Source organism: Magnolia sinica, chromosome 9 (genome assembly GCF_029962835.1).
Source record: "Magnolia sinica isolate HGM2019 chromosome 9, MsV1, whole genome shotgun sequence".
NCBI classification, from domain to species: Eukaryota; Viridiplantae; Streptophyta; class Magnoliopsida; order Magnoliales; family Magnoliaceae; genus Magnolia; species Magnolia sinica.
In genome coordinates, this window is record NC_080581.1 from 70060400 (window position 1) to 70071865 (window position 11466).

The 11466-nt window shown below is 37.8% G+C and overlaps 2 long non-coding RNA genes across 5 annotated transcripts; both read right to left on the reverse strand.

The window, feature by feature from the left end:
- Nucleotides 1-674: 674 nt before the first annotated feature.
- Nucleotides 675-3037, reverse strand: LOC131255614 (uncharacterized). 2 transcript variants are annotated; one of them, XR_009176202.1, is made up of 4 exons: nt 2979-3037; nt 2764-2894; nt 1168-1229; nt 678-834 (listed from the first exon to the last, which is right to left on the reverse strand). It is a non-coding gene; the product is annotated as an uncharacterized LOC131255614 (long non-coding RNA). The 2 variants fall into 2 exon arrangements; XR_009176201.1 differs by lacking the exon at nt 2979-3037 and having other exon boundaries at nt 675-834; nt 2764-2969.
- Nucleotides 3038-8563: 5526 nt separating this feature from the next.
- LOC131255613 (uncharacterized) lies at nt 8564-11111 on the reverse strand. Of its 3 annotated transcripts, XR_009176200.1 has the most exons (4): nt 10744-11081; nt 10304-10542; nt 9718-10220; nt 8564-8676 (listed from the first exon to the last, which is right to left on the reverse strand). It is a non-coding gene; the product is annotated as an uncharacterized LOC131255613 (long non-coding RNA). The 3 variants fall into 3 exon arrangements; XR_009176198.1 differs by lacking the exon at nt 8564-8676 and having other exon boundaries at nt 9412-10220; nt 10744-11061; XR_009176199.1 differs by lacking the exons at nt 8564-8676; nt 9718-10220 and having other exon boundaries at nt 10265-10542; nt 10744-11111.
- Between the last annotated feature and the right edge of the window lie 355 nt (nt 11112-11466).

An 11466-nucleotide genomic window follows, 5' to 3' on the forward strand; every position in this document is an offset into this window, starting at 1 on the left:
AATGCAAATCTGGGTGTCATTTTAATGTCATTTTTCCTTCCATCCACACAATGGAGAGGATGAAAACAGAATTAGAAGAAAAGCCTAAAAGGAGAAATGTTGCTTGTTCTGAGATTGGAAAAGTTCCTCCAAAAGAATGATCTCAGTAGAGGTTTGCTAGCCCCACATGCAGCTAGCGTGTGTTAGACATCCGAACCATGCAAAACTTGGAAGCCACCATTCAGATGATCCAGGTTACAAGCATCCCTAGTGACAGTACAAGAAAAATAGGATTTACCGGCGGCCAAAACCGCCCCTAAAAATCCCTAAAAACCGCTGGCATAAGAATTGGCGGCGGTCGAACACGTGTGCTACGGCGTTCCTATCAGCGGCGTTTTTTATGGCCGCCGCTAAATGGAACTTTTAGTGGCGCTTCTTAAACTTTAGCGGCGTTTCTAAATACTGTAAAAGCGCCGCTAAAAATATTTGAAGCGCTGGTAAAACTCTAAAAATGCCGCTAAAAATATGAGTAACGCCGCTGATAAACACCGCTAAAAAATGTAAAAATGCCACTAAAAGTTGTGATAAACACAGATAAAATTGTAACAAATGCCACTAAAAGTTGCAACAAACGCCGCTAAAGGTGTAACAAGTGCCGAAAAAGCAATTGCTATATTGTTTTTAAATATTTAAAACCTAAAAAATGTTGCACAACACAATTAAAAATAAATACTAAATAAATTGTATTACTATACAATGAAAAACATATAATATTTACAATAATGTGTTGAAAATATTCTAAATACATATAAAAGAAATCCCTCCATCCAACCATCACCTGTCTAGGTCCATAACCTGCAAGACAAAATAATAAAAAAATATATTAAGTACATTTCAACAATTTCATGTGATTTGGATAGCATATCATATGACAATCAATGCCCTGGTAAGAACGCATTCCTTCCCATACAAGTCAATGAAAGGAGGCGCCCATTCACTATAAGCAACATGGTCAAATTCCAATCCATTTGATGTGTAACCCATTTTGGGATGAAAGCCAAAAAGCAGGCTGATCTGTGATTTGGGATCAAAGCCAAGTGTGACTTTTGATAACTAAAAAAGAAAAGAAAAGAAAAAAGAAAGAGGATCTATTGCCTGCTAATAATGACACAAGAAAAGGAGATGTACCTGTGTCTTCTCAAGGGGACGGAATACAACAACCTCATATCCAATCATATCATGGCTGCCTCCTACAACAATGTCAACAAAAAAAATGAAATTAGCTATTTGCCACTAGCTACCCAAGATTTATAACAACGCACATGTACACATGACTTCATGCCAGGTATGGCTAAATTGAAGCATTAGACACCATGTCCGTCTTTGACACTAACACAACAATATCTAACAAGTCTTAAAATGAATGTTAGCTTCAGAAATAGTTTTTGGCCAATTAAAAACCAATTTTATAAGAGGGGAAGGGAAGCTCGTTGAATGAATCAGTCTCTTTGGTTGTAGCTCAATCCATTGCTCCAGATGTTTGTTTACTAGAAAATGGGCTAGAGTCAAGAGTTGAAGTTGCAGAAGCACACAATTCAGCGCCTGAGATTGAGAAAGCCGAAGAAGCTGAAGTTATAGATGCACCCATCTCTCTTGTAGTTGTAGCTGAGAAGCAGGATACTGCGGGCGATGCTTCAAATGTAGGCATTACTGTGTTACATGAGAAACAACAGATGGTGCCAGACTGTACAGCTGAGGGAAACGGGTTTCAGGAAGATGGCGTTCTCGGTCACAAGAATCCAAGTGCTAGAACTGAGGTTACTGAATCAATTTTAGCTAAAGTTATTGCTATGGATGTTTGTTTGGCAGAAAATGGGCAAAATCAGGGGACTGAAGTCGTGGAGATGCATGTAGAAGCAGATGTCTCTTTGCTCGATGAGAAGCAGAAATCTGTGGGCAATGCTATGGATGCAGGCGCTGCTTTGTCAGAGCAAAAGCAACATACAGGACCAGAATCAGTAGTTGGTGAAGGAGAGCAAGTTGTGGCTGAGGGGAATGAAATTAAAGAAGATGTTGTTGCATGCCACAAGAATCTAAGTGCTGTAATTGAGGATACGAAATCACAAGAATTTGAGGTAGTGGAAACACATGCATTGGTGCTTGAGACGACAAAAATTGAGGAAGCTGAAGTTGTAAAGATGTAGGGACTGCTTTTTCAGATGAGAAGCAACAAATAGTTTCAAAGTTAGTAGCTGGTGAAGGGGAGGAAGTTCCGGGAGATCGACATCAATTTACAGAAGATGGTCTTCCATGTAGCGAGAGTCCAAGTGCTGGCATTGAGGTAGGGAAATTAAATTCAGCTCAAGTTATTGACATGGATGTTTGTTTGCCAGAAAATGGGCAAAACCCAAATTCTGAAGTTCAGGAAATGCATGTAGAACAACCCAGAATCTGAAGTTCTGGAAATTCAACTCAAGTTATTGATAGGTGAGAAGCTTTTTTGAACATGGTCCATCCATCAATGATGATAGACACTAGTTCAATGGTCTGGATCATGAGACAATTGGGTTCTTATAAACTCCATGCATAAGAGAGAAGTTTCCTTCCGGACACTAACAAATTGAGACTTACTTTAAAACACACACACACACACACACACACACACATATATATATATATATATATATATATATATATATATATATATATATATATATATATATATATAGAAACACACACAAAAATATATATATATATATATATATATATATATATATTTGTTACCTTAATGTGAAGGTTGATTATCGTGATTGAGTCAGTAATAATGGCCTCTTTTTCCGTAATTGGATGATTTGGGATCAAATCTATGACCTCAACCAAGGATCGTCTTTGGGTCCCATGTTTGTGGCCCATTCCTGAAAGACCATTAGCTCAAATGATAAACAATTCATAGAAGAAGAAAAAAAAAACAAAACAAATTCATGAATTAGATACATTACGTGAAAAACTCAGCCTATTTTTCAAGTTGGCCATGACCTGCAAAATATATGGAAGGCTTAAAAATATATGATTTTGTATCACGTTTCCCAATACAAACATGCATGCTTAGTTGGATCTATGAGACAACCCAATTATGAAGCATAAAATTAGCACGAAAATGGGTTTATGAAGTAGTTCATCAAACTAATCCTAAATTGTACAATGGAGTGTAGTAGGTGGACTCATCGATTCTAGTTCATGAATACCCCGAACAACGAACTCGAAGCGAATGCCATCCAATGAAAATGGACAAACTACAACTACCAGACAATCCTTATCATCTGAGAAAGCAATCTTGACTGTTATCTCACATACCCTTTGAAGCTTCTGTGTTTGGGACCGAGCTTCTTGAAGACAGAATACCAACTTCAATACACGCTTCTTCAGCTCCTGATCAGCTCTCTGGTGTTTCTCTAACTGTTTGATAAACAGGGGAGATTTGGTTACATAAAAGATGGAACAAACATTCAAAACTCTAGTATTCACGATCTCATAAGATGGGCCTCATGTACAATTGTTGTCCAAGCAGCTTAATCAAATGTTGCACATTTCCAAACCAAATCACAAAACTCAAGCAATATTAGGCAAGACCCAAAGACAATTACCACTTCATGCATTGCCTGAACAACTCTAATTTCTTGCCAATATTCATTTGGCGACTTTGAAAGTAGAAATATTAAAAGTTATTAAATAGACAAAAATTATAAAGAAAAGGCTACCTGGCTAGGCTAGTTTATCGACACAGGCTGGAATCGTCGAGCTATTGCTTTATCCTTTTCAAAATGCATCCTGTATTCATAAATAGAACCTGAAGGTTCCTAGTGTGTGCCACCCTGCAATTCGATGAGCTCCAGTGTATTGTGCAAATTTCAAAACAGAGTAATGGGTGTCTATAACTGTGGACCCACCTCTCATAGTTGTTGCATGAGGGGGAAGAACTAGTATATGACTACCAGTTAGAGTAAATGCTTACAGGAATCCTCTCTGGATATTTTCCCCCTAATTCTAGCAGCCTCAGCACGCCTTTTCTCTGCATACATTCTGCTTTGAAAGGGATGTTTCTAGGGACAATGTGCAGCTTGGTTGCTACTCCCAGGTAGCTACATCCTGGTGTATCAGCATAAAAAACAATAAATACTCCTTAATAAATAGCTTAGCAAATAATTCACCACTAAGAATCCATACTAAAACTATTTGTGAGGGTGCATCCGTATCTGGACAAGAGTAAGGGAATTGGATATAGAGAGGTTCAGAATTAGAATCAACATGGCTTTGGATACAGAGAGGTTCAGAGTTAGAATCCCACACCTGAAGATTGCCTTTATATGATTTAAATGATAAATATAATCAAATAAAGGAAAAGACTACAAATTCATATATCTGATCTAGGCATGATTTATTGTCAGTTCAGGTTTCATGGGCCTGAATCCAACCCCAATTAGTAAATCCAATTAAATTGGGTCGGTCAGTTTGGGTGCACATGCTCCCACATATTCATATAGTAAAATCTCCTTGACATGAGTGGTGAAAACAATTGAAAACTTCATATATTTAACAGGACCACAGCAAGAATGAAGATCAATGGTTCTAAATTCCAACAACTCAGGCCCAGATTTGGTGATGCAGGTTGTTGGCCTCATAGGCCCAACCATACACATGCCGAAAATCTTCCTGGTTGAATGATCCTAGCTTTTCAGTCAGTGGCCTGCAAATAGTTAATGAGAAAAATACATCCACTGTCTACATTGAATGAAAGGTTATATCAAAATGAGGAAAAACTGAGAAATGACTGGATGGAATTTTATGCTTGCCAAGAAAGACAACAACAACAACTATGGCATTTGAACTAGATTTGAAGCTCTAAAATCACATGACTATCAGGTCTCAGAACCATCTATAATGTACTAAACAACCATCAATTCATCATATGATATCATCAACTGCACAAATATCTGCTGCCATCTTCAGAATCTCTCTTCTCAGTGGCTGCAACGTCTAAGATTGCTTTAAACTCAAGCGTAATCATTACATCCATTTCAAAACCTGCCAACATGTAAGAAGCTATGTGAAGCATATAAAGTAAGAAAGTTATAGAGAATTAGAGTAGTAAATATAAATGAGCCCTTGAGATGAGATTGAGCAAGATCTCACTGTTGAATTAACTCTTTTATTTCTTTCTACATCTTCACAACAAAAGGTCAGGTCATCCATGTTTAGGCCATAGAAACTTTGGCTCTCTAAATGCCAAATAATTTTGAATCCAAAAAGTGGATTTGAATTTTGAATTTCTGCAGTTGAGGCCTTAGGAATTTAAAAACCCAAAATGAAAGTTACTGTTTTCTAGCATTGGAGAGCCAAACTCAAAGAAACAAAAACAACCAAATGCCATTTCAGAGTCGTCTTCCAGAAAGAAAGGAAAAAAGGAAAAGAAAAGAAAAACCTACTTGAGTTCTTTGAAATATGTCAAAATAATAATCTAAAAAGAAAAAAAAAAAACCGTCAATATCCAAATAGAAGAAACAAAAGAAAACAGTCCTACAAACTGAAAACAATCCTGGCATTGCATGATAAATTGTATGATACATGAAGATGTAAGGGACGGAAAAAAAAATAATAAAAAATCAGGCCATATTAAGAAGCATAAGAAGAAAAAGAAATCCCAGGAGCCCTTGGGCTCTAATATGTTGATGGAGCATAACTGAGAAATTGCACTAAGAAGATAGCATTAACCATCTTATTTTTCCCTTCAAATTTGGACTGCTGATTATTTTACTTTCAACAATCCGTACATCATACCTCAGTGACTTGACGAAATGCTCAACATCATACACACCTCGAAAACCACTAATTAAAGGACAAGACATTATTACTCTAGTTAGTCTAGCAATACAATCAAATTGGGTCATATGGATACAAGAAAGACAACTCAGAATTGAAAAATAAAAATAAAATTAGTAGGCACAGGTTTCTGCAAGATGTGCGAGACAGGAACATGTAAAATTGTATCTATGTAAACAAAGGTAGCATGAATCCACTATTTTTTAGTTGTAGCAGGAAAACTGTAATTCAAATAGTGATTTCAAATGCAGATGAACCTTTTGTGCAACATCCACCCAAGATTTCTATATCAGCCCAAACTAAAGAATCTGATGGACAAAAGGTTTGGAGTTCTCTAAATGACTTTTTTTTTCTATATTATTGTGTCACAGTTCATCATAACATGAATGATGTCCCAATGCACCTCTTTGTACATGTAGGGCACACTGTTCAGGGTCTAGTTGCTGATTTGAAGAAACCCACATTGGGTGGGTGGTCCTAAAAATCTTTCAGATCAGAAGATTCCCAAGTCTGAGATCGGTAGATTACATAATGAACCATTAGAAGAAAACAACATCAGTCCAAACTAAAGTCACAGCTAGAATGGTTTAGAATTCCAATCTTGAAATCTTTTGAGACAACCCATCCATAGTGGGAACCATCACACCAATAGTCCAGATTTGCCACAAAAAAGGGCCTCCATTTTGCAAATGAGATGCATCGGGATAATATTCAAGTTCCAATGCATCAGGACCTTACAGTTCATTCAAGTCATAGATCAAACCCTCTTCTAGCATATTGGATGTCCCTTGGTTGGAGGAACTGAGCAGGCATCATTTGTTTCCACCCTAATTATCAATCCATTTAAATTTTCAAGTCCTACCGAAAAGGAACCTCAAAACAGAGGCGAACATGAAATGGTTCCTGTTTCTCTCAATGCCTTGAACAATGGGCAGTTAGATGCTTCTGGATGCTGTTCCATATACTCTACCAAATCAAATGAAACCTGTTCAAAAGATAAAACACAACATTTAATCCAAGGCCCAAGATTATAGCTACACATGTACTTACATTCATAGGGAAATAAAACTCCTTGATTTTAATCAAGAAACCTAATAACAACGATTGTGCATGACTCATAGGGAACTATCATAAAGCACTCAACGTCCAATGGTGCAGATTAGCTATAAACCTTAGAAGTCAAACCAAATTTGGACGAATACACAAGTGAAGAAAAGAAAATTTGCATAGACTATGGTTTGTCACTTCCTTTCACTTAACATGGAAGGAACTGTTGGATTAGCTATAAACTGTAAATTATTCAAATTTGCATGAATGCATAAGAGACAAAAATAGATAAAACTCCTTGATCTCTAATACATATGAAAAAGACCGATAAAAAGTCTATTCAACAAACAAAACAAGAATGAAACGAAAGACATGTAACAAATCAACCACCTGTAAACATGAACCACTTAACTCTTAACTGTTGCTTCCATAAGTCATCCAAGGAATAATGCTCAGCTGATGAATCCAAGATACTCCAACATTTATCTATCCAGCCATTAGTAGATCAGCAGTTACTCCCATATACAGCGTAAAAATAGAAAATATCAGATTCTCACCTTGCACAAAAAGAAAAGAAAATATCAGATTCTTGCCCTACACAAAAAGATGAGACCTGGATATGTGGAGCCATAGGAAACTATGTAAAGAACAAAACAGTGAAATTCAAGTAAGCTAACATGTTCAAGGTCTGTAAGATCTGGAAATCTGCCTCACGCAAGTGGAAAAGAAGAAGAAGAGAAGCTAAAATATAGTGAGAATTAGCAAACAAAATGCAGAGGAGCTAAAAGACCCTGGTTACAAGTTCCAAAACCCAATTTCAGGTTCAAGTTGATGACACTGAACCATGCACTAAAAAAATCTACATCTAAGAGATGATTGTCTATCAAGATGAATTGGATCCAGGGATTCTCACTTCTTGCCAAGGAACTGCCCCATACGAGCTTCCCATTGGCCGCATTTGTGCAGTTAAATAATGATGGAAATCTAGACAAAAAATATATTCACTAGTATTAAAGAAAGCATCAAACGACCTTGCTTTTGTTAGATAAATAATGTTGGCTACGGTCTCTAAAGTTGTTGCCATCGGATATACTCCAACGGTCACGACCATTATAACAGTCATCCCGTCGTAAATTGCCAGAAAACCATGACAAATCAATTTCATCTGTAGGCACCTCATCCATAACTTCAGCTGACAAACAATAGTATGATTAGAAGATCATTGGATTGTAGAAATGAGGATCTCATGTCAAATGGACTGAATAGAAAGGCTCCAGAGTAAATAAAACCAACCTGCCTACTTGACAACACTCTCAAGCCTAACTATGTGTGCCTGTGATATGAATGAAATCTACATTCAGACAATGAAAAAGTCCAAGCAATGTGAGAGAGGCAGAACACAAACCTCTTGTTCAGGCCCAGCAATTTAAAACTCTCCATCCATCATTGAGTTTTTTTTGGCAACATTTATTTCATCCACAGATGGGCCAGGCAGAACTATAGGCTCCTGTGATTTCTGATCCTTCTTGGAAGGATTGGAATTTGAAGTCATATTGACCATCACTGAGATCCTTGGAACTGGATGGTTTCCATCTGTTTGGGAGAACAATTCCTGCAACCCTGTTACAGTACAAAGCAACAGGCATTGATTAATTACGAAAGAAATACCAATATTGGGTCATGAAAATAACTCTTGCAACAAAATGAGAGGTAAGACAAGCAAAATTTCAAGACCACCATAAGTTCTTAGAGGTATCCATGTTAAACATACCCCTCATGTATCCATGTGTCCTACTCGCATATCAACCAAGACGTGCTTTACAATATCCATGTAACTTATGAAAGAATACCAATAATTTGTCTAATCATCATGTGAACCACCAGTTACTATCTTTTAGAATAAAAACTTGCTCATGATCTACATCCAATATCCACGTGTGGATTGCTTAATGAGTAGACTATCCTGATTTTTGTATGGACATTTTGATGGTGAGCCTCTTTACCTAGTGTTCAAATGTCCCACAAGCTTGCCACATTAGAATTTGCATTACATGTGAAGATGCAAATAGAGAAGGGCGTGTTAAGGGTTATAAATACTAAAATGTGATAAACTGTTGACATACTCATAAATCATAATGTACATTGCATTATGGCTTAGATTGTGCCATGATTTTTTTTTTTTAATTTTAAAAATGCTGGCCTCACATGTGGAAGTATATATCATAAAATGCTCTGGTTCCACGACTCAGTTTAGACAGATTGTGTTTCAACTATAAGATCATGTGTTTGAGTGCCCATGTGGTGTGATGTGGGCGTGTGACTGTGTAAAAAAAAGTATATTGTGTAAGTGCAGGGTTTATGAGTCCAAGAGTCACTATGTTATGAACCCCAATGGTTTATGAGTTCTAATGCTTTTGGCAAGTTGGTTAGGCTCTTAAAAATTAGTAAAAGAGCCAACACCACATACTGTGTTTGGGTCACGGAATAAGCCAGTTGCAGCTGTACAAAGTTACTAAGGACTAGACTAAAAGTAGCTCTGGTCTTGTGACTATTTGAAAACCAGTAGATTCAACATGTCTTGTGAGTCTCTAGAGGACAGGCAGTACAAAAAAAGGGGCCATGCCACACCTAGCTAAATGTAAACATATACAACACTGAAAAGCCAAAACCTGTAAAAGGCCTATACCTGAACAGAGGACAGATAGCTAAACTCACTTGGCCACTCAGAACAGTGGCAACCGCTGCACAAGAGCCAGAAACGTGATTAAAGATCTACAGCAACTTCAGCGGATTGGAAATTCTTCCCCCATGCACTCCTCTAGTGCAAGGAGCAGGCAAGCGGATAATAAGCAGACACTGCACCATTGTTCCAGCAACCACAAGATTTTCAGTAGCCAGCAGCTCAAACAAGAAATGCACAGCTCAAAAAAAAGAAGTTAAAAACATGCTTCAATATAAAAAAATTTAAGATTCAACAATAATAAAAAAAAAGAAGTATAGAAACAATAACAAGGAAACATTTTCATGCATTATATACAGGGATGTTTGCTAGACACTTAAAAATGAGTTCATCTCATTTTATTTACTCATAATATGTATTAGAGATAATGAATGTTAGTTATCGAGATTCTTTTTAATCCTGAATTGTGATCTCTAATACATGATAAAGATTGATGAATATGAGATGAACTCAATTTAGGCGTCTACCAAATAGTCCCTGAATGTGGACAACTTCTACATTAAATAGAGCACCACTAACAAACCCGTATTTGTTTAATGCTTTATAGCTCTTTAGCCCCGTATTGTTGAGTCTCAGCCTATCGAAATTGAACAATAATAAAATCAGGACAAGATATACTGGTGTAGCATCAAAATACTAAATTCATGAAAGAGCCAAAACCTATGAGACACGACATGGATAGAGTAACATAGGCTAAACAAGTGCTATTCTAAACACTTAAGTGTCTTCCTTTGCCTTCTTAAGCTTCAACAAACCCTTGATCAGCCCATGGTAAACACTCACATCAAGCTATCTTATCCCCTCCATAAACCAAAGCAGCTAATGTTGCATTAGCAGCACTTATCCCTCTCTTACGCATTTCGTCAAACACCATTTATGCTTCATTCAGCTTCCCCTTTCTACACAACCAAGTGATCAACAGATTTTCATAAAAAATCCTCAACCATAAAAATGCTATTAATAAATCATAAAATCAACATATTTCCAACAGAAAAGGGGGGAAAAGTGAAGTTCGAAGGGATGGATCTGACTGTCTTTGTCCTTCTCAAACATGACAAATGCCTCCTTGAACTTAGAGATCTGATCATCCCTAAACTCACCTCTATCAGCGTCGATGTCGGCGTGGACGGCAAACCGACCATCTTCAACGAAAGAGATAGAGAGAGAGGGAGAGGAAAATTGAGACTGAGAGTAAGAGAGGAACAATCGATTGAGGAGTGGAGGGACGTTGGAGAGAGAGAGACTTTCAGGATTTGGGGATGGGGTGCGCAATTTGGGGATGGGGCGATTTGGAAGAGAAGAGGGAAGAAGGGTTTTGGGAGAGAAATATTGGCGCGTGCGCGATTTGAGGATGAGACGATCTCGGGAGAGAAGAGGGAAGAAGGTTTTGGGAGAGAAATTTTGCCGCTTGGATTTGGGGACACAGGAGGTGAAAAGCCCTTTTTGTTTTTGCAGCGGCGGTGGCTTATTCATATAGGGGTGGCCATGTAAAAACGCCCCTCATTTTCCGTTTAGACGGGCGGTTCAGGGGCAGCCACGTAAAAATGCCCCTCATTTTCCGTTTACACAGGCGGTTCGTTGTGGCTGCCTGTGGACGTGCACCGCTGATGGGTAGATTTCTTGTAGTGTGAGCGGATTGTGGCAAGTTTCTTCAAAACATTCATTGCTTTCATTGAGCAGTTGCCAGCCTAATGAGTGGACTGGCCTGACTTTTGTTCAAGGTCATCATCATGGTGAGACTGACACAAGGATGAACATGATGAGGATAACTACTTCGAATCCATGGAGATTCTCTGGACTCCTCACAGAGACTTCTCGAATCC